Source organism: Ailuropoda melanoleuca, chromosome 14 (assembly GCF_002007445.2).
Source record: "Ailuropoda melanoleuca isolate Jingjing chromosome 14, ASM200744v2, whole genome shotgun sequence".
In the NCBI taxonomy this organism is placed as follows: domain Eukaryota; kingdom Metazoa; phylum Chordata; class Mammalia; order Carnivora; family Ursidae; genus Ailuropoda; species Ailuropoda melanoleuca.
In genome coordinates, this window is record NC_048231.1 from 52,099,961 (window position 1) to 52,122,208 (window position 22,248).

Consider the following 22,248-nt stretch of genomic DNA (forward strand, 5'->3'; position numbering starts at 1 on the left):
ATTTAAACAGTTCCCAGAAAACTGACTGCGATTTTTTATTCTCTTCCACTCAGAACATAACCTCCAAAGTCCTACATTTCACTTTTCTTCCACAGTTTCTATCCACCCCAAATCTGCTCATTTCCTTTCGTCACGGGGATGCAGAAAGAAGGAAAAATAAGCATGAAATGAAATAGAGGTATATATAAGAAGAGCATCCATGGTCTGAACACTTAAAGTTCAGATACACTAGAGAAGCAACTTCCCTCATTTATCATTGCTTCGAGCTTAAGAAGACCTTACCTACTCTCACATGCCACCGTCTTCTATATTAAATAGTGGTCCATAACAAGTATGGACCATGTACACTTTATGGTATTTTAGGGTTTCACATTTATCATATCTCATAAGTATTTTAACTATGAAGAAAGAGTAGCCCCAGATGTTAAGTGACTTGTCCAAGGTCACATGGCTTAAAACTGAATGGTCTTTCTGGAAGACATATAGAAAGCTTTTGCACCCAAAATGATCCGTATAAATGACACAGAAATCACCCAGAATAACTGAGGCATTTCTTTCAAGATCTTCATTATGTTCTGCTTAATGTTTAAAATACAACTTTGAATCAGGTAATTATAAGCATCAGCCTGGAAGCAGCTTTAAAGGAACAGATTTTGTGTGTAAGCAGGCTGAAAACTGGCTAGATTAGAGTCATTGCTAAGGAGAACTGCAACACTGTGTGTCTAATGAATTAACCTAAGAACCTATAGTTGAGAGAGGAAGGAAAGGATTGGAGCAATTTATGTACAAACAGTGGAAAAACGCTATCATTTGATTAGGGAAGGAGAACCACACAATTCTACAGAGGTCATGATTACTATACCATTATGTTATTTCCCCTCCATTTCTTGTTTAGCCAGAACTTTAAAGACTAAAGAACTCTAAAGACAAAGGAGGCCATTTGACACTGTGAACCTATGCTTCTCTCTTGGACTGTGTCACTCCATAGGGAGTGTTCTGGAATGCTGTGGGAGAGCTTTTTGATAATTGCAATGACTGGGGCTCTTGCTGGTATTTAATCAGCAGTGCCAAGAATGCTAGGAGTCCTACAACGCAGTGGATAGTCCTGTGTCACACATGACTTTCAAATAGCCTGCTGGATATTCAGCACAGCTGAAAGACCTGTTTATACTCATTGAAACCTAGAGCCTGATTCAGTGAAAATCTTTTTTATATACTGAATTTTCCAGCAACACAATTATAGTGTCAGTTGAAGAAAAACTGTACTTTGAGCATCCATCATTCTAGAAATTTATGTCACGTGCAACGATCCAGCTCAGGTGGACTGGTCTCCACCTGTAGTAACCCCATCCATGGTACTTCTACATATCAGAGCAACCATTTACCTCCTTCCTTGTGTCATCTCCTTCAGTCACATCCCAATGTTGACGTATCAAAATACTATATAAAATGTAGTTCCACTTTTGTTCTTTATATTACAGTTGGGCTATTATATTGATTTTTAAATCATGTGCATTGGTATATTATCTGTAAATACCATCTGGGGATGACCAAGGAGACAATGTGTCTGATAGGGTTGACAGCCAGGGTTGTAGATCATTTTTTCTTTTCTGGAAAATCTCTCACTCTTGGCTTCTGTAACAATGCTAACTCCTGGTTTTCCTGAACATTCATCATCTATTTCCCTAGCAACTCGTGTGCCTGGCTCTTAAAAGCAGCAATGTTCCCCTGAGTTTCATCCCCGCACACACCACTCTATTCTTACTGATTTATTTCTTCCTCTTCTACGACTTTGACCAACACTTATTTGCCAAACTGCTCACAAATCGAGACTATGAGTTTTCCACCCCCTTTGCTAAATTTTACACCACATTTTCAGTTGCCCACTGTGTACTACTTGGATTTTCTGCCAGTGAAATCTCTCAAATGCAGCTAGCCCCAAAAAGAGCTCGTCATCTTCCCTGCAAAGTCTGTTCCTCCTGTATTCTCATTTTTCTTGGCTGGTGGTGATATAGTTTACCAAGTCTGCCAAATTAGAAAACTGGGATCATTTTAGACCAGCTTATCATTTTTTACTCTCCCAAAGCAATTGTTCATCAAATCCAACCAAATTATCCTGTATCCGGAATATTTCTAAAATCTAAAGCACAAGTTTTTATACTTTATCTGAAATGCAATACAGCAGCATTGAAGTCTTAATGGTCAGTATGATGTAACACATCAATTCTACTTAAGTTATAAGCCTATAGAATTAATAGTTTCAGGGTGGTGCAGTTGGGTAAAGCATCCAACTCTTGGTTTCGGCTCAGTCTGATCTTAGGGTGGTGAGATTGAGCCCTGCCCACTTCAGACTCCATGCTCAGTATGGAGTCGGCTTGAGTTTCTCTCTCCCTCTCCCTTTGCCCCCCTCTCCCACACTCTCTGTCTCTCTCTCAAATAAATAAATCTTAAAAAAAAAAAAAAGGAAATAATAGTTTTAGCACAAAAATGTTAAATATAAAGTTATTTATGAAAATCCGGAAACAACTAAAAGGAATGATTTGGTTTTTTACTGTGCATCCATACAGAAATGACTCTGTAGCCATTAAAATTATGCTAATGGAGTGTCTTTATTATAACAAGAAATGCTTTCATAGTGTTAAATGAAAAATCGGGATCTAAAATTATCTTAACCATATAAAATGTGCAGGGAAAAGTGGAACAAATCACTAATGGCTCTCATGAAATAATTATAAATTATTTGTATTTTCCTCTTAATATTTTTCTGTGATCTTCCAGATTTTCCACAAGGCTCATGCTTTTCCTATAATTACTTTAAGTCCTTTCCAAGTCTTGTCAATGGTGCCTGTACCATAGTTCACCATCCTACTGCACTTCCCTTGCTCCTGCTTCCTTGCTCTTCAGTCCATCCTCCAGGCCACTATGAAATGAATCTGTTCGAAGTATGGACTTGTTCACAGAGTTCCCTTTCTGCTGGCTTCCTACCGTGCAAAGGTCCAGGAGCGAATGAGTAAGCCTGTCATAAAAAGGTCGAATAGCCTCTCTCCAAGTCTGTTTTTTCAGCTTTGACCCCTGCAATTCCTCACCAACACTGACCTTCCCACCTTTGCTTGAACAAGCCATGGACTATGGCATTTTTGCAAGGCTGTTTGCAAGGCTGTTTTCTTTGACAGGAATGTCCCTTTTTTCCCTTTGCTGCCAGGTCAAGTAACATATTCATCCTTTAAGACTCAATTCAAATGCCATTACCTCTCTGAAGCTTTTGCTGACAGTTAGGAGCCATTTACACTCTCCTCTCAAATACAGTTGTGGATACGCTATTTTAGCACTTATGTCTTGGCATAAGAGAGAAACGGCCAAAGAGAAGAAATTCCTCTTTGTGGGAAAATACTGTGTCTTAGTCATCATTGTATCCCAAGCCCTGACACAAGTCTGGCACTCAGAAAGTATTTGATGAATGACCAAATTAATGAACGTAGCCAAAAGCTGTAGGAAGAAAAATCAGCAAGCACCTCGGATAAGCAGCTGGCCTGGAGAAACTACAGCCGGGCTGCAGCTTCTGCCTAGACAAAAGGCAGAAGGAACCAGAGTGTGTTGAAAGCAGCAGAACTACTCAAGTTAGTTATGAAGAGGAAATGATAGATGGGTTATGCAGTGACTGATAACTGTTGGATACTGTTAGAAAAGATGGTTTAAACTATTACATCAAAAAATCTCTTGTGCCTTTGTATTTGAAATACAGAAGTCTTTGAGAGCTATGCCTAACACCTTTCATAAAGAATCAAAATTCTGATTAACTGTGTTTTTGAGCAGTAAAACAAAACACCCATGGGAATACCTATGGGAAGATAAGACGCCAGAGTAATATTCAAGGTACCTTCTCTTTGCACATTACAACTTTTCAAAATTTAATGCCTGGGCTATATATTCCAGATGAGCTGGGGCCCAGATATCACTATTTTTTAAAAACTTTCACTGTTGGGAATCGCTAATCTACATGAAAACAATTTCCTCAACTGCAGACTGCATCCCTAAAAGGAAATGAATATCTTCATGATTACTGTCATTGTTAATCTCATTCTTAAAAAGTGAGAGCAAATAACATACACTTGGTATCAAAGAAAAGTAAATAGCAACATAGCTTAAAGAACTTCTTCACTCAAGTTGATTTTTATTTTAGTTGATTTTTTCCCCGTATTCTCAAAATGCATTTTCAATTCAAAATTCAAACCCAAACAAGTGATCATAGTGGAATACTATATTCCAACACCATATTTCGACATGTTAAGGCCAAAGAAAAAACTTGGAGAAATAAAAATTTTATGATAACAAACTGAGTTCTAAGAAGAAAATTATAGGGATTTTTCCCCCCATGGCTGGCTGAATTTTAATAGTTTTTAATGGCAGTTCCTGCTGTGGGGAGAATGTGTTCTAAGCCTTTTGATCATATTTTAAATGGCACAATCTTACATTATTTTTCAGGGATTCACCTATCAATAGCAGGAACAATGGAATAATGGTCTTGAAGAATTAAGAGAACACTGATCAGTCACACTAAGAAGGCATTCTGGTGGGCGAGTGACAGAAGGGTAGAAGAGGGACAACAGTGGGGACACTGGGCTGGGAAGTGAGGCTGGCAGGGTAAACTGAGTCCCTTCCTGAGGGTTGCTTTCCTCTGATTTCTCACATTTTACCCTAAATGTAGCCAACTGCCCTGACTTGGATAAACATATACTCCTTTTCAGAAGCTGGCATAGTTAGGAAAATTTTCTTAAATTTTTCTTTAAGAGTATCTGATCAGGATAGTTTTTCTGAAAAAAATCATTACTAAAAACTAGAGAAAGGCAGGGGAAACAAAATGAAACGGTAAAAAACCAGAAAATTTATAATAAGCATATATATATATATGCAAAAGCATATTATATACAATAAGCATACAATAGTATAAGCATGTGACCAACAGTGGCTAACAGTGCACTGAAGCCGCAACTCTAGAAATCATTATCCTGGTCACTTGATCTCAAAATGCTATTTTGTTTAACTGACTTTTCTTTCCCCCTCCATTTGAAGACAAGCACCTTACTCCTGATTTCTCCCCACCATCAACCTCCAGTAAGACTTCTCCTTATTTTAAACATTGTGTTATCTCCTAGGGGAGTATTTTTCAAAAATTTTTTAACCTCGACCCAAATCAGAAATATATCTCTCTATCCAACACACATATACATCATACATGCAACAAATATAAACTTCATCAAAGACTCATTATGTGTGATGTACTCTGATATATTTCCTTCTCTATTCCATTTTTCAAATGCTGATAGCAACCTAGTAAGCTGATTCTGTAACCTAGTACTGGGTAGTACTAGCAATAGGAAAGTCAAGCAAAACCTGAAGATTTCCACCTTCTCTAATACATTAACATGGAAGTTCGTTTATAGATTAAGAGCAGAATAAGGCCCCTTTCTTAGTTTTTCAACTCTGTCCACTTCTCTGGAATTCTCAGAAGCTACTGGTTGGTTCAGTATGGTAAGGACTATGACAAACCAGGGATATGAGAATAATAGAGTCACAATCAACTGTAAGTAGTGACAGAAGTCAACCCAAATTCCAGCTGCTTACCAGGAGAGGAAGCAGGGAGCAGGGAGCAACCTGTGCTAGCCAAAGGCATCATTTGGGCCAAAGAAGAGAGCACTGAATTTCAAGAATCCAGAATGATGAAGACATCTTTTCACTATCACTCAGTTCTAGTGCCAGCAACAGGTAGCAAAACTGTGGGTGAAGAGTTATGTTTTGAGTAACACCCTGGTCCTCTTGAATGAATGAACGAATGAATGGTTAGGTCAATATTCACAGGCTTAAGCCAATATCTCACTTCAAAAAAAATTTCATAATGGTATAAAAATTGTTCCCACTTTGCTTGGGTAATTTGGAAGGTGTGTTAATTCATTTACATGAATTATGCAGACACGTGAATGGGAGTGTTGCTTACAGGTGACCAAAGATGGGGGCCTAATTAGGAACTCCTATGAGAACCCTTATGAAAAGGGGATTTAGTTTCTTTAACAAGCACTGAAATTAATTCCAAGGACGGCTTATGAGGTAATCAGTTGGTTTTTTTCTTCATGAATTTCCTTTTGGAAAAAAACGCAGCTCCTTAATGCCTTTAGGGCTCTGGCTGCCTCTAAGCATTTGCTGCTTGGCAGCTGCCCCCACACAAACGGCCCTGACCACAGACGGCGGGCTGCTCCTCGGAGAGACACTGCTATTTGTCAAATGTGACCTGAGGATGAAGCTTGAGGACAGGGGATTACAATCAGATATCTTTACTCAAGGTTGTCAAATGTGACTGGAATCAGAAAACACAATGCTTTCACAGGATTTTACAGAAGAGACTTCCTCACATTCACCAAGCATATTCATACTTAATTTTGATAACTTTGGCCTTTGTTTCCACCTCATTTTGTCCCATCTCTGTTACAGCACGTGCCTCCTGCTGTCTTGACAGTGACTATGAACAGGTCTTCGTTCCTTTAATAATCCAGGTGAGGGCAGGCGTGTGTTGCCTTATTCTTTGTATCCTTAACACCTATGACAGCACACACTTGGAGTTTAGAACCGGTGAACAGATAAGAAGAGGGGTACAAGGGATGTGACCTTTGCCATGGGATGGAAGATAGGGTGCAGGTTGAAAGCCGGGCAAGAGAAGCAAGGGGAGCTATGGGCTTTCCCCAGAAATGAAAGAGATGACATTTTAAGTAGCCAACTTAAACCCAACAGGGCTCCTGGCCACTTACTCCCTTAGGAGGAAACTTATCTCTAGAGCAGGGCTTCTCAATCTTTAAGGTGCAGAGAAATCACCTGGGAATCTTGTTGAAATGCTTCTGACATAGGAAGTCTGGGGCAGAACCTAAGAGTCTGCATTCCTAACAAAGTTCCCAGGAGTCACAAATACAGCTGGGCCACAATTTAGATACACCTCAAGAACCTGTGCTCTAACATCGCTAACTGCATAGATTTGATCAAGGTCCCGGGAGGAAGCAGGTAACAAATTTAAACAGAGTAACTGAGATTTTACTAAGATGTGAGCAGCATTAGGGGATGCCAGCATGAAAAAAGTTAAGGCCTTTAAGGCTAGCAACTGGGAGGAGAAGCCATCAGCAGCCCCAGACCAAAAGAGGGAAAAGGAGGGAGAGGTTACCAGAACTAAAGAATTTTGGAGCTGAAACCGGACTAGGAGGACATGAAAACAGCTGTGTTCTTGGGTATCTTGGGTAGAAGAACACAGACACTTCCCAGGGATGAGAAGTCTCACTCCTGTCCTCCCTTCTGGAGCCCTGCTGTACCTCCCACTGGCCAGACCCAGTTGGGACCTAGAGGGCAAGGGGGGTGAGGGGGGTTGTAAATGACCTCCAGAGCACAGAAGGGAGGGAGAGTACACTGGACGGCACAGGGAGCTATCCCAGAGAGGAACTTCTGACCAATTTAGCTATTCACTATTCCCTACGGTTAAAAGTGAATACCCTCAAAACTGACTCTGGCCATGTTTAAGGGGGCTACAGGATAAAAGACTGCAATGAGTCTGTGTTGTTTTTGTAGGCAATCTTTAGAAAGAAAAGAACCTCAAGGGGCTTGGTAAGTAGGGGCAGCTTTAAAGATAAAAGAAAAACAAGCTAAAATGCCTGAGGCAAAGGCATAAAGGAAGTGCTGGGAAACCATTAAAGGACCAGCTCAGGAAGTTAAGAATATAGTGGCCCCTACAGAGCTTGGAGAAACAGGACTGGCAGGTTGGGGTCCAGGGCAGACAAGACCAGCCTTCACTCTGGTTTCAGAAGCATGCTGCTGAAAATTCTCCAGTCTTTTTACAATTTAAATGCAATACCACTGGTAGATTTCCAAGATTTGGGGAAGAAAGCAGACCCAAGGAAAACTAGAAACAGTAAGCACTATGACTAGATAGTCAGTTCCTAAGAAAACCCAACCAGAAGGCTGTTAGATAAATCCAACTATAATTGTGTGTGTGTGAGTACATACACGTACATACGCAGAGTAGACTCTTCATTAGAGCTCCAATCGAGGCTCTTAGGAAAACATTAAGAAATGGAAAAGACAACATCTTCATATTTGGATTTTTAACACGTTAAAAACCCCTATCTTTTACCCTAAAAAACAGTGCCTTCTCACCGCCCAGAGGGATGTGCGATGTTCCTCATCAGGAACAGTGGGGGCTATACAGCGGTCCTTCCCAGGTGTGGAGGTCAGCCAAAGACGCCTGGTATCTCAAGGAGGGGAGGGCCCAGTGTGGACCCAGACTGATGAATCAGCTCAGGGTGCCCTTTGCCAGGATATGATATAATGTTGACTGGCTCTGCCCCTCCTCACCACTTTCACCCCCTTCCCTAAACCCATATTCCAAGAGATATGGTATAGTCAGTTCACCACTGGCCCCAGGGGTAACTGTCAGGAGAAAAGAAAAAAAAAAAGCAAACAAAGATTCCAAATTCTTGGTTCTAGTTCAAATGAGAGACAAAAGTTGTTTTGAAAAGAGATATGAACTGGCAGAACTAGTTGTGTGCGTGTGTGTGTGTGTGTGTGTGTGTGTGTGTGTGTGTGTGTTTAACTACCCTGGGAAGAAGAGAAAAATCTGGAGAGGAAAAAGAGCATTATAGGCAATTAGAGAACATGCTGTCTGTGCCCCACCCCCAGAATAAAGCCCCAATCTATTAGGGTGGGATTTGGGGGTCATCACAGGTTTCCCCCCAGAAGTTTGGGAGGATCTGGCAAAATGCTTGCTTGCTTCCTGCCTCCCTTCTTTCATTATTAAGCAAGACAGATGCAGAGACATCCCATGTGGTAAGGGCAGGATGAATGAGTAGGGATGAGCTTGGTGGGCGAAGGCAGTCGAGGTCAGGAGTAGCCTGCCTTGCCCAGGGGTGCTGAGTTTAGTTGGCAGAAAGAGGAGACTGATTGACTCTCCTTCTGGCTAGAGATAAAGGTCCTGATAGCAGGGGCTGCAAAGTGGGTAGTTCACTAATAGGGAGCCAGGTAGGAGGCACACCCATGCCCACAGAACCACATAGGCATCCCAGAGGCTCCTCACCCAATCCCATCAGAGTCAGGGCATCAGTTTGGGGCTCTGAGAAGTCAGGGGAAGGGGAGGGTGCTGATCCAGAACACAGGTCCCCTGACTGCCTCTAGAGCAGTACTCCTTTAAAGCAACATCCAATAAGGAGAGGGATGGAGAGAAAGATCCTGAATATTCCTGAATCTTAACCAGAAGCAACTTAGAAAGCGCTAAATTGAATGGAGCAGACCGGCTGTGGCTGTGACTAGATTAACTTTTTCTGCTATCTGTCAGAAATGGGGAATTAGAGTTAGAATATAAATTTTGTTGCCAGAAATGAAGAAAATTATATTCTGTGACTGTGAAATTCATGTGCATTACAAGACTGATTGATTTTCCTCAGCTTCCATTGCTTAAACGTTATATATGAATATTTAGTTAAGGTCAAATTCTATCCAGAAGCAGCAACTCCACAGTCTGACTTCTGCAAACACCGGAGAAGCAGATCCTGGCTGGCCATCTGGCCTTGACCTGGGATCTTACCTGAGCTCTGATTTACAGGTGGGATGGCTTCCTAGGTCTAGCCCATGCTCAAAAAGCGGGGTCCTGGAAGCACCAGGGCCCATGCAGGTCGTTGGTCCTGCCTGAGAGGTGGAAGGCTCCGTCAACCCCTGCTCACACGTGTGAACATGCTGCCAGCCCCACTGCTGACAGGAGGGCCCTGCCCCTTCTGCTTGCCTCTCCTTTCCAACATCTTGCAGCTTCTTATTTCTTCTACAGTTTCCCAAACAATTCCAGTTCATAAGGATCTCTTATATAAACTAGGGACTCTTGGATTCATGTCAGTGACATTTTGGGTTCTCTGATTTACTATTGTAGCAAGATGATTGAATTCCTGCCAGAGATTTGTTAGAAAGATGCATATTGGCCAGAGTAATTTTTAAGCAATAAAGAAATGTCAGGGGTCTGCATCAGGTCTTGACAAATGCATTTTCACCATTAATTAACCCATTTTCCCAATAATGAGGGTGTTTAAAATGCTATACAAGACAAAGCAAATATTTCTGCTCTCCACAAGGACTGGTGAGCAACTGAATGTGACCTTTGCCCTAGAATCAGGGCAGATATTGTTCATAAATGGCGGTTCAGGGGATCACAGTATACCTGTACCGTGGGAGTTATATACTGAAACTTTCTAGAATTTCTGAAAACAACATGGAGAGCCCAGAATATAAACACAGTGTTCCTATTCAGTTTGTGAGAACCAAGTAATTGCAATGGTAAAGCCTCTTGCATCTGTTTCTACCCAAGGAAGTATGAGACACATGTGCAATTCCTGAAAATGTCTAGCTTGTCAGGACTATGATTCATTTTCTTTTTCTTCCCTCTTTTTTTTTTTTGAAGATTTTATTTATTTATTTGAGAGAAAGAAAGCAAGAGAGCATGAGTGGAGGGGGGGACAGAGGGAGAGGAAGAAGCAGACTCCCTGCTGAGCAGGGAGCCCCATGCTGGGTTCAATCCCAAGACCCAGGATCATGACCTGAGCTGAAGGCAGATGCTTAAACAAGCCACCCAGGTGCCCCTATTATTCATTTTCTATCATGCAAGTTCCACAACCCTGATCAGCAGCCCAAAGAGGACACCTTTGCTTACTTACAGAGCTTTAATATCTATCTTAATATGCAATTTGGGGGAATTTCCCTGACAACATGATGTAGGGTTGTTTTTATATGCAGTATACAGTGCACCCTTCAATAATACCTAGGCCCAAACTAAGTATGATTTTTATAATGGCCTACAAAAAGGCCTGGGCTCTTATGTCTCCATGCCCGTGTGTCAGGAACATTAAATGAAAAACTCCTACTATAAAACTCAGGCAAACATTCCTTGAGACCTGTGCTGGAGAGAAAGGAAATGAACATACCATATCAGCAGACGGATTCAGGTGTTCTGACCCTTGCTTAAGCTACAGAGTTAGGCCAGCGATTTGCTGACAGATGTGAAGCAGCGATTCTGTCAGAGAAAGGGAAGGAACCCTAAAAAAGTATAGTCTTCTAAATGCATTAGAATGAACCGCTGTGATAGTCCCATATCCCCTAATATCAGAGAATCTATTATTCACAGTACCATCTAGCTAGGAACTGTATTACATTCAGGAAAGTCTGATAGAAACATTTCCAGAGAATGCAGCCACTTACAAAGGTATTTAAAACAGAGTAAAAGAAAGTAACCCTAGTTGATGTGCATTAATACTCAGTAATTATATAAAACACTCCCGAGTGCCCAATATTGGGTAAAACCTGTTGAACATCCTCAACAATTCTATGAAAAATATTATTGGTACTATTATAATTTCTTTTTAAGATAAAAAAAATAAAGGCTTAAAGAAATTCATCACTCATCTGACGACCCATAACTGTAATGGGTATGTAACATAAAATGTAGGATTCACACTTAGGTAGTAGGACCTCAAGATTCTAAACTCTTTGCCCTGTGCCTGGGTATTTTCCCCCAGGATACCCCCAGTGTTGTTACTTCTCATGTAGTGGTCACTGCTAAATAGCTGTCTATGAATAGGCAATTGGTCAGTTTAGAGACGTTCCTACTCACTACTAAAACAGCATGCCACAATAGAATCGAAGCACTCACATTTTTAGTACCTAGGAAGCCACCAGTCAAGTTTTCAGACATTTCACAAGAAACCTGGAGCTATTTAAGGAATTGTCAGTCATTTCATGTGCATCCCATCACTGCACTAATTTATTTTAAAACTAGAAATGTAATATGCAAACTTTATAGGAAAAGAAATCCTAAAGAAAAGCTAGGACATCTAATAACTGATTTATGAGTGAGTTATACATTATCTCTAGACTATACCAATCTTTAGTCAATTTCCAAAAAGCAAATTATTTCCCAAGTTTGGAGCTGATCAATCGCCTGGGAGTGGTACTAGTAACAATCAACAGCTAATGGCTTAGCCCCTGTCGAGGGAAGTCAACATAAAGAACAGCTTAGAGTAATGTTGACAGAGGCTTGGGAAATACCAACTCCAAAGAGTCCACAGGCTAGCCATCAGATTAAAACACCACTGAGGAGGGTCATACCTTCAATATTGGTGGCTCTCCTCGGTTTTGTTCCTCATTCTCTTCCAATGTCTACCTGTGGCACCCAAGCTCCTCCCCATGACCTTATCCATTGTTGTGGCTTCACTTACTGGCTGAGGATTCTCTAATCTTTGGCCAGATCACTCTGACCTCGGACTCTTCAGGATGTCAAATCATCTTCATACGTTTGACTCATCATGTCTAAAACTCAGCCCCTACTAATTGTAATCACTCCTCTTCCCCAGCCTCAGGAATGGCATTACTACAACCCTGCTATTTTTCACTTCTCCCCCTTCTTTGCCCAACATATTGGACAGGTCCACAAATTTGGCCAAATCTACCTCAGATACATCTCTCAAATCCATCTTTTTTTGATTTAGTTGTATATATTATGATATATCTAGGCTATTGCACACCTAACTTATCTCTCAATATTTGGCTCCCTGCCATTTTAATATCCTTTACATATACTTGCAAAGGTTGCTAAAACAATAGTTAGATAATGCCATTCTCTTGTTAATAATCAGTGGATGAGGCTAACCCAACTGTTTGGTAGAATGTTCCAAATCCATTAGCTGGTATAAATGTTTCTTTACAACTTGCCTTAGCTTGCCTCTTCTAATTCACCTCTATCCCCCGCTCCAATCATATTTGCTGAGGTTCATCCATAATAATCTAATCATGGATCCCTTAAGTAGGCTGGTGAACCGGAGTCAAGGGGAACAAGAGAGTATAGTGGTTAAGAAAGAGGGCTTTTCAGTTGGGCTGGTGTGAACTGAATCACAGATTTACCTTTTACTGATGCAATAACTTATGTGTCCACTCTGAGACCTGGTTTCCCCTTGTCTAAAAATATGGGATAATAACATAAGGTTATTAGCAGAACTAATGAAGGCAATCTGTTAGCTATTACATTAATACCTTATCATCAGGTACGTCTAGAGCAAATTTTCAAGAAGAAACACTTTGTACAAATATATTGTTGTCAGTTAATTGGCGATGTCCTCAAGGCTTGCGTTCTTTAGTTTTTAGAGGTTCTTGAAGGGACAGTTTGGAAAGAGGACTAAAATAGGTTGGTAGCAATTAAGAACTATCTTGTTGAGGCTTTTATACTACCCAGTTTTCTACACCCCTGACTTAGTAGTTCACTGAGTACAGAACTAGAATTTGCCTCATATTATTACTTTATTTACTGTGTCATATCACCAAGCATACCTCAGTACAGAGACTTCGTCTCCTACTTCTTAACATCTCAACATTACCTAGCCCGACATAAGGTTCTTGGTAAGACCTTCAATAAATACTGACTTAGAGTGAGTTATCAGGCTACAGATTGCTAATCCTCATGATAAATGCCCAAAGTTAAACGCATGAGCTTCTAATGTTGCTCAACCATGATGTTTGTTTTTTCTAAGAAATAAAGATTATACTTCATAAAAGGAAAAAAATGCTTTACAAAATTCCTTTTGTCATACTGTACAAAGCAAAATGCAAATTAGCATGATCCCGTGGGCACACAAATTAAAATTAAGCTTTGAGCAATTAATTATTTTGATTGCAATGCTGATAAACACAGTTCATAACGCGAAGACCACATTTCTCCAGGTTATGTGCACTACTTGATACAAGTAAATATGCACAGTGCTTATAAAAATGTTGACTAATATTTAACTGCAAATGAAAAGGACTGTGAGTCTGGCCTCTAGCTGGAGACCATCTCACAATGTCCTTAAGAAAATGTTCCTCTCTAATATTCTTTCTCCATAAATCTGTAAATATTGCTCTGATAGCCATGTTTTAAGGATTCAACAAACTGTGTCCATAGTTATTCTGGGCTTGACCTGCAAATATTATTAGCAGTTACTATGCACCAGGTACCATTCTAAGTACTTTACACACACTAACTAGTTCGATCCTCATGGTAACTATAAGGTAGGCACTACTACCTCCATTTTAGAGATGGGACAGTGAGGTTTAAGAGAAAAATTCACTAGCCCATGATTACAGCATTACTGAGGAGTACAGCCCAGATTTGCACACAGCCTATCCATTCCCAGAGCCTCTGCTCTCATCTCCACACCATACTTCACTCATTAAGTAGAATTCAGTACCTGCTTTGGGAACTGAAAAAAAGGAGAAATTACTCCCTATTAAAGTTCAAGAAAGACCTCAAGGAGAAGGATGTGCAGGATTCTGACTGGCAGAGATGGGATAGGAATTATATGCATTCTAGGCCCTGGTGAACAATGCCACACAGCAGGCAGGTGCAGGGAACGGAGTGGGATGGACAAGGAGTCTAGTTGGGCTAGTGATGCAGGAGAAAGCATAGCTGTCACAACTCTACAGATGCCACAGGAGGACACTATGGGGCTTTAACTACTAGGCTATGCAAAGTTTTCTCAACAAGGTAACATGAAACAGTCTTTGGGAAGATGAAATTTTTTTTTTTTTAAGCTTAGGAACTTTTTTCTCAGAAGACATTTTCCTTACTTAGTCTAACAGACTATTTTGGATATAATCCACCTCAAGAAATTCTCCACTGGGAGGCCTAAGGGACTGAAACTAACAGGATGAAGCTTAATAGGAATGGGGATGAAGTTCAGAAACTTCAGCTGTCCATGTTTAGGATGACTGCTTCCTGGCAAGAGTAAAGTTCATATGAAAAAGATGAAGAGATTTTGGCCAAATCGGTCAGTACAAACTAACAGCACTACATGGATGCCAAGAAAACTAAGTGGAAGATTAAGTGGCACAGAAGTATATCACACAGAAGGAGGAGATGATTATCCTAAACACGGCAGAACTGGAATTCGGCTCTGGGCACCACTAAGGGTGAATGTTGACAGCCAGGACTGAATTCAGAGCAGGACGGATGAAGACAGACGGTCAAGAGGGTGCGCCACGTGTGAAAATGTTGAAAGCACTGGAGAAGGGAAGCATGATCACGATCATCAAACATTTCAAGATCTGTCTTGGGAAGAACAATCTGTTTAGACTCACGATACAAAAACAGAACCACGGAGAGGATAATATAACCAATGAATCAACTAATAATAAAGACCAGCTCCCCATTAGTTATGCAGGAGGAGGGATTTTACCAAAGTAAAGGAAGCAATCAGTATCCAACGGGCACCCACAAGCCAGCCAAAAACAAGGTAATGCTTTTAAAAAGAAAACTCACCTTGCTGAGTATGGGAGTATACAAATACTAAAGGAAAGATACTGAAAACCTAGTCTTCAGGAATTTGGAGATGTCAGTGTGAGGGGAGTGGTAAGACAGGGAGAAGGGAGAAGGAGGGTGTGGAATTTAAGCTGGACTTTGACAGATGAATCAGTTTACAATCCGAAGTGGTCAAGTAACTGCCAAAAAGCCAAATCTTCAGTAAACAGATGGAATTGTAAACGGATTACTGAAAATGCTCATTGAGTCCCCTTAGGGCTTAACGACATACAATAATTCTCTATAATACATTCCTTCTCAATTTTTTGCAGTTTATAGGGGGTAATATGATCCTTTCCCTTCTTTTCTCCCAAAAGTATCCCCTACACACACACACACACCAAGATTTATATATTACCATGGAAGAAGAATAGATACTACCTTCTCTTTCAAGATAGTAGGTCAGAAAAGGAAGTAAAAAAATCAGAGAATAGAGAATATGGGGGCCCTATTAATAAGGAGAAACAGCTTTCCTTGATTGTTCAAAGTCCTACAGCAAATTTCACCAAAATCTCAGAGTTTTCCTACTACCTCCAGACTAGAAAACACAAGTAACAAATTTTGTCATTCACTCAGCATCATGTGGGAGAAAATGTCCAGGCCTCAGAGTCAAACAAATTTTGGTTCACTTTCTTACCGTGACACTCATGAGCTATATAAAACGTGGGCAAGACACTTGGCCTCATGGTGCCTCAGTCCCCTTATCTGTAAACTGTGGATACCCACTCCTGCATGAAGTTTTTGTGAAGATAAAGAAAGCAGTATTCATAAAATGCCTGCACCCATTCTATAGTTCTACTCATCATTACCATCAAAATCTAAAGACTGCTAGTGGCAGACGTTTTGACAGCTTAGGCATTTCTGGGACTTTGGAAATCAGACTTCTTGAAAAAGCTCAAAATGAGCTTGTCTGATATTGGCTTCTGATTTCTTCTATGTCATAGATTAGAAAGCAGTTTTGAAGGAACTGCAACCTCTTGGTGGTAAGGGATATCCACAGACTTCCCTAACTCAGAGACTGCACTTGGGGGTGTTTTGTTAGAAAAAGGAAGGGAGCAGGAGCAGCTGCAGCAGCTGGGGACGGATCAAGTGATAAATCCTGTCGTACTTCAACTAAAATACACTAGAAGATTCGTACCTACTGAATAATTCGAGGATGGCAAAGAATGAAAGACAGTTACTATATAATATGCAATGATTTAAAAAGAAATCTTTTCAAGTAGGTGAACTGCCTGTTAGCCTCCATTTTAACTATACTGCTTCCGAGCATCCTGTCTTGAATGGTCACCTAGTTCCTTTCCAGCCTGGAAGGCTCTCCTGTACACTCCCGCCATCACAGGCAGCACGGTGCGGGGTTACTGCCTCCATGCCTCCAGCATTCCTTTTGAAGTGGATGACGCATTATTTGGAATGAGCTCTGTAAGTCTCCTTTAGCACCTACCTATTCCATAAGTTTCAGAGAGTTACATACCACTTTAGTACACAAATAACTGAAATATTGTGCCTTTCTGTCTTTTGAAACAAAATAATGGACGCCTCATGTCCTAATAATGATTTCTGTAGAGTACCAGGTTGGATTCTTGGGAAGTCTCCTTTAGGGTGATGTGCAGCTGGGCAGGAAATATCCTCTCATTTCAGACCCCAATTGTACTACTCTGTATATCCACATGAGAAATTTGGAAAGTTTGAATTTCATGTTCATTTAATCAAATACATCTAACATATGGAGTATTACGTGCGGTGATCTTCATAGCTAACAGAGACAAGACCTGTTTGCTCACTTACAAACGGCGTTTGCTTGCTACCTGAGCTTTGTAAACTTATCATTTATTCATCACTAAAGTGCCCTAGCAATGAATGTCCATCTCATCAGCACTGACATTGTCCAAACACTCGTTCTCAATAGTTTTTGTCCCCTTAAATAATCCACAGGCTTCTATATCACTAAAAAACAATTCCCTTTTTCTCAATCCCCCCCTTCCTTTTGTTTAGATAAGCACTTGGGGGTGATTGTTCTCAGTGCAATCTTCTCTCGGGAATGGTCTTATCACCAGGTCACACTACACCTTCAGAGATAGCCGAAAGGCTGTTCTACTCTGTCTCCCAAGATGGTGGTGAATTGCTTCCCCATGTCTTTACTATAATAACACTGCACATCTTGACTGAACTGCCTTTACCCTCTCCGCTTTTGGAAAATTTCCAGGCAGGGTCTGTGTTTACATCAGCAAGAGTGATTCAAAACACCACCTCTGGGGTTTTAAACAGGCTTTGAAACACATTCCTGCACTCTGCTCAACTCAGGTCAGCAGGCAGCCTTCCAGTAAATCTGTTACTTTACTTTGTCATTCTACTTATTGCACAGGGGCACTGATTTCCTTGTAGCTCATCTCATAAGTGATTTTATTTTTCTAAAAGTTCTGCTGGAACCTTGGCTAATAGAGTCTTGTGTTATTATGCCCATTGTCTCCAGAACTCCTTCTCTGTAAAGATTCTGCTTGCTTAAGTTAGCTAAACATTGTTCTGTTTTCCATCTGATTTTTTTTTCCTTCAGCTTTAGGATCATAAAAATTAAATCTTTTTAAAATATTTTCCTATCTAAACACAAGCTTTATCTTGTTAAACTTGCTTTTGATTAGCACAGTTACTATTCAATTAATCCCTTAGTTTACAGTTTAACAAGTGGCTTACAAAATTCATAAGACATAGGATGTGTACAAAGGGGGCTGGGCAGGGGGCAGTTATTACATGTAGAACTATGGGGGCTATCAAAACAAAACTATAGAATGTCAAATTTAAGAACGATTTCTAAAAATAATGTAAATCCCTTTTACTTACAAGATTTAAAGAAAGACTCCCTATTTAGTAATAATAATCAAAGCACACTAGTATAAAATTATTTGCACAGACAAATAAGCACATCAAGCATATCCTAGACATTATGCTGGAAATGTATCACCTATCATAGACCTTGCTTTTGCTTACCACACTCTGAAATCTAAAGGTAAAACTAAAAAGAAAAAAAAAAAGCCCTTTCCCCTCCCAACTCATACCATACAAGCAAAGCAGTATTTCATCTAAATGGGCTTCAACACACTCTAACCTAAAGAGAAGGCTCACCAGGGCTCAAGTAGACTCTACCTTTGATTACAAAACACATTATAGTAAAACAATTTAAAAACAATAAAGATAAACACATTGGCAAAAATATAAAGATGATGTTACTTAACTAAAAAGAACCCAGAACACTGTGAAGCAAATGACTCTAATTTGAAGGAAATGAAATTCAAATAAACAACAAAAGTACCCGTCCTAATAATACTTCCCCTTCCTGTGAAAGACAACGCAAAGGACAAAAACAAGGGGGGGGGCGGGGGGAGAGAGAGAGAGAGAGAGAGAGAGAGAGAAAGAAAGAAAGAAAGAAAGAAAGAAAGAAAGAAAGAAAGAAAGAAAGACATATAAGGAGTCACTGACAAAGGGGCTGTATGGATAACAGTGCTCTAAAAATTAAACATGAAAGGAGGTTAACAGATACTGTGGAAACCTTTCTAGGAAGGACTGCATTTGTGTTTCTTGAAATAGGCCTTCTGCATGCTATTAATCAGACTAAGGCTGGCTCTGAGAGTATGCCCTAACACAGGTACCAATTTCTTGATGAAGGTACATAAGGGAGGAGTAGGCGGAGGCCAGGAAAAGATGAGAAGAAATGGACAAAGGCAGCACACAAAAATCCCAGGCACAGTACTTTCTGAAAGGCAGGTATGCAATGGGCACTCCCTCCCCACCTTCCTGTCTTCTTCTTTAGAACAGGGCAAAAATACAGCTGCTTCTGCTTGGCGCCCTTTGTCCAAACATGGAAAACCAAAGGAAAGGTTTGGTAGCCTGACCAAAGAAATACCTTAATTCCACTAAAGAGTGGAAGTGCTTGCCTGGGTAATCGAGTCTACCTCAGTAGATGTTTCCAAAATTAGATAATGATCTGGAAAGGCTGAGTTAGTTTTATCTATTTTTTTTTAAAGGTGTATTTGAGAGTGAGAGAGCGAGAGAGCAGGAGCATGCAGGGAAGCAGGGGGAGGGTCAGAAGGAGAGAGAGCAAGAATCCCAAGGAGACTGTGCACTAAGCACGGAGTCCCACGCAGGCCTTGATCTCACGACCCTGAGATCCTGACCTGAGTTGAAACCAAGAGTGAGACGTTCCACTGACTGAGCCACCCAGGAGCCCCGGATTAGAGTTTTAAAGACTCCTGCTCAAAAGCAGGAACTGGAATCAAAAGACCTCTAAGCCATTCATTTTTTATGCATCTATTAAAATTCCATCTTAACTAGTCTTCCCAAATTAGTAACAGGGCTTATCTACTCTCCTTCTATATTTGAGCTTTAGAAACTTATGTCCACCCTATAACAAAAATCCTCTTTGAAAGGTTAAAAAAATCACAGTTTACTATCGCTTAACATTATGTACCTATAACCTACTAATAAAACCATAAGCTCTACTTATGCATTCAATTAAAAATGGATTTTAAAAAAGCTATAGCAACCATCTACTCTCTTCTTTCCTCTCTTAAAATGAAACAATGAGTCTGAAGAAAGAAGCCTGTAGCCCAAGCGATTGATCTAGGAAGTGCTCTCAACCTTACCTTGTAGGAGGTTAAAAGTCTCCCGGATGATATTCTTAAGGGAGAAGTACAAAACATCTGTGCGACCATGTGTCCTCATGGCCCAGAGGTGGGGAGGCCATCCTCCAGCCCACATCCACCACCCCACACCCTCTGAGCACTGCCTCCCCCTCCCAGACAGGACCGCACTGGTTGCCTCTAGCCCAGGGCAAAGAAACAAAGGGCAGTGAAGTTTCTTGCAGGAGGAGAACTAATTCCTACTGCAGGGTAGCTATTTAAAGAGGTACTGCCTGTGGGACAGATCTGCCTCCCAGCCTTCCTGTTTGTGTCCCAGCTCCAATTTTCACCCATTTCCTAAGGAAGACTGCAAAGTGTAATCAGCCTCGAGAAGGCTGAGATTTATGAAAACCCGTGCAGTGTGCGAGGGCAAGTTTTATAGTCTTCCCCTTTTTTCTTTTCCCCACTAAACAGATAGGAGGCTTTATTAAAAGTATTTTCAAAGTCAAAAGCAAACACTGTATCTATCATGATTTGATAAGTATTTTTACTCCTGTAAGAATTTTAACCTAAAATGTAGGAACAAAAGAATTGGTAGATAATTAATCCAACATGTACCAAGTAGTAATGCAGAGCAAAAACGTGCATTTTATGGTCAGAAGGCAAAGGCCTGATGCAAAAACCTTTGGGATTAGCTATCTTTAAGTAAAGAAATTCACTCCATCTCTCTGAGCCTCATTTTCTTTGTCTGAATAAATGGGAAAAATAACATGTACTTTACATGTCTATTGTGAGAACTGCATAAGATAACTGTAAAAGACCCTGTATTTTGCCTTATATATTATACAAAAGTCAGATCATGCTGTCACTGCATCCTGGCATCCAATTTCCCAGCTGCTGTTACATAGTATCAGTCCTTAGTAGCTGGATACAAAGAGCTAATACATCCCCTCTCCTCTCCCCCAAATTATATTATGTATGCATTTGTTCACTTGCCTGTTGTCTAACTTCCCCATTGGTAATGAATACTTAACAATATTCCCAGGACCTAGAATTGCACTTAGCATTTATTAATATACAATAAGTACTTGCTAAATAAATGAAGAGATAAACGCATAATTTCAAAAAAGTCAAGCAAAATGCTCTACACACAGTAAACCTGTAACAGACACTTACTGAATTAATGAATGAACCACAACTTTTTTTCTAGAGAAAAACATCCCAGGAAAAATGCAATATAATAGAATTTTAAGACAAGTCGGAGCTCTTAAGAACATTTGACACAAATACGACTTTATGTTTTGTTAGATTACCCTGCATTCAAATACATTATTAAGATGGTTAAGGTAGAGGTTTCTTAAAACATGGATATGAGGTACAATATTCAGTATGAATTAATTCAATGAAAAAGAGTTTACCTTAGTTAGAATCTACCTAAAATCCTTCTTCAGGCCTCTTTCTGTTAAAAATGGAAACCCTCTTCCTCTGGGGCCCTTCAAGTTCTAGTACGGTGGCAGTGGGGTTTGTAAGGACTCACTGATTGTTTTAAAGAGCATTACCCAGACAAGGAGGATACAAACCTGTGGTCCCTTGTGGTTCCTATGATCCAATTACTAATGTTTAATATAACATAACAACATGCCGGGAGACAGGATAGTCTCAGGGATCTGAAACAACAGATTTAGTTTTGAGCCTTCACATCATTGCCTCAATCCAGTTCAAGCCAGTTCAGGCCACAAGAGACTAAAAGTCAATTTTTTGATGGCTGCTCATTAATTTATCATGTGTAAAGAAGAAAGCGATTCAGTGGATACTTGTCCATTTTATTAAATTACCAAGAGAGGAAAGATCCTGCATCTTAAAAGATCACATGAAACAGTTCCCTCTTACTTCTAAGGATTTCTCTTTGCTTTACTTGAGAAATAGGACCTTCCGTGTCTCTCCTCCTTTCCTCTCTGCCCTCTCTCTCGGCTCCCACTTTATACATAGAATAAGAGCTAACTACAGATCTTTTTGGAAGTGTTAAAAATGGAAAATAAAGTTTAAAGTTTCTCACTCCGAAAGAAGTCATTTTGGTTCTGCAATATGAGGAAGCATTTTATAATCATGAGCCTGAAAGTGATTATAAGAAAGAAGAATCTCTGGAGAACAGAGAGTGGTCATCATATAAAACCAAGTATCTATATTCTGTTTCTCTGAGCTCAAAGTTTCAGACGTTGTGACATATTGTTTGCCACAAACCCACTCCTC

The 22,248-nt window shown here is 40.3% G+C and overlaps 1 protein-coding gene across 7 annotated transcripts in view; it reads right to left on the reverse strand.

Moving 5' to 3' along the window:
- The window catches only part of ARHGAP28 (Rho GTPase activating protein 28), a 198,384-nt gene that overhangs the window by 123,570 nt on the left and 52,566 nt on the right, over positions 1–22,248 (reverse strand). Inside the window, exon 1 of one of the 7 annotated variants that reach the window (XM_019802526.2) lies at positions 20,023–21,127. The exons of the other annotated variants lie outside the window; for them this stretch is intronic. The gene's annotated coding sequence lies outside the window, so the exon portion shown is untranslated. Of the gene's footprint in view, positions 1–20,022; positions 21,128–22,248 lie in introns of those variants that run through there. 7 annotated transcript variants of the gene reach the window in all.